The sequence below is a fragment of the Lissotriton vulgaris genome, unplaced genomic scaffold, assembly GCF_964263255.1.
Source record: "Lissotriton vulgaris unplaced genomic scaffold, aLisVul1.2 SCAFFOLD_3520, whole genome shotgun sequence".
NCBI lineage: Eukaryota > Metazoa > Chordata > Amphibia > Caudata > Salamandridae > Lissotriton > Lissotriton vulgaris.
Genome location: NW_028252497.1, coordinates 209,053 through 210,900, shown reverse-complemented (window position 1 = coordinate 210,900; position 1,848 = coordinate 209,053).

Genomic DNA, 1,848 nt, shown 5'->3' with positions numbered 1-1,848 from the left:
TCACTGAGTGACTTGTACTGTCAGTCTCTCCCCCTAGTCCTTTATTATACCTCCCCCAAACTTCTTTTCTTAACTGTGGTCGATGTTTAAGTTAGACACAGTGATGGCTGCATGACCAATACGATGCAGGTTGGGTTTCCGAAGAGAATGGAGATGCCATGGTTGTGGTGGTAGTAGTAGATACTGGCGGTAGCATTTACAAAAAAAGAAAATGAGACAGTCAGTCTCCTGTGGAGGAGTAGTAGAGCAAAGCAAATAAAACTTGATTGTGGCGGGGACAGCCAAGTACATGAAATTATAAACTCTAGTTGTGCCAGTGAGTCACTTAAAACAATCGTAATTCGTAACCTTTACTGCTGTGTGGTAGGATGCTGATGATGAATCCAATCAATGCCGGCAATTAATTATGATATATTTGGTCCCTTTGGAAAAAATATTGGCTTGCACATAGACTGAGCATGGGTGGGCAAATTAAATTAGTGTTGCTTTCACCACATCTATCCCAGCAACCGTGTGATCAATTGTTGGTGTACATATAATGTAGTCACATCCCACCTCAATCTAAATCACATAGTCTGGGGGAAGAGGGTTAGAGTTTGATGAATGGATGAGAAAGGGGGTTTGGGGAAAGGTTTGACAAAGAAAAACAGTACGCATGGACACAACAAAAGCAAAACACAATCTTGACGACCATGATCTTATCCAATAAATATATAAAGGGAGAAAAAGAAAATGCATGCATGATGATGATGAAGATAACTTGATGGTTAATGATAATGAGTAGTACTTACTAACTACTACTAGACAATTAGACAGTACAGGGCATCAGTATTTTAATATTAATTTTGCCTTGCCTGGTTGTATGCCCTCAGAGAGAGGCAAATTACTAAGTGTGGGCAAAATTTGCGAATTCGCGTTGTGCGAATTTGCGCGAAATTGAATTCCCAATCCGCAAAATCTGCTAATTCGTGCAAATTTGCAGATTTTTGTTTTTTTGCATGTTCGCGGGGGTTTTTGCATGTTCGCTGGGCTTTTTGCGTGTTCGCGCGCCGCTTGTATAGCGAAGTTACCCATGCGGTCGTGTATGGGCACAGCACCCTCTGGTTCACCACTGACACCCTCTGGTTCAACAAAGCCACCCTCTGGTTCACCCCTGCCACCCTCTGGTTCACCCCTGCCACCCTTTGGTTCATCACTGCCACCCTCTGGTTCAGCACTGCCACTCTCAGTTCTCCCCGCCACCTTCTGGTTCAGCACTGTCACACTCTGGTTCACCACTGCCACCCTCTGGTCACGACTGACACCCTCTGGTTCATCACAGCACCTCTGGTTCACCACTGCCACCCTCTGGTTAACCACTGTCACCCTCTGGTTCAGCACTGCCACCCTCTGGTTACCCAATGCCACCCTCTGGTACACCCCTGCCACCCTCAGGTTCACCACTGCCACCCTCTGGTTCATCACAGCACCCTCTGGTTCACCCCTGCCACCCTCTGGTACAGCTCTGCCACCCTCTGGTTCACCACTGCCAACCTCTGGTTCATGACTGCCACCCTCTGGTTCATCACAGCACCTCTGGTTCACCCCTGCCACCCTCTGGTACAGCACTGTCACCCTCTGGTTCACCACTGCCACCCTCTGGTTCATGACTGCAACCCTCTGGTTCATCACAGCAGCTCTTGTTCACCACTGCCACCCTCTGGTTAACCACTGTCACCCTCTGGTTCAGCAATGTCACCCTCTGGTTCACCACTGCCACCCTCTAGTTCACCCCTGCCACCCTCTGGTTCACCACTGCCACCCTCTGGTTCATCACAGCACTCTCTGGTTCTCCCCTGCCACCCTCTG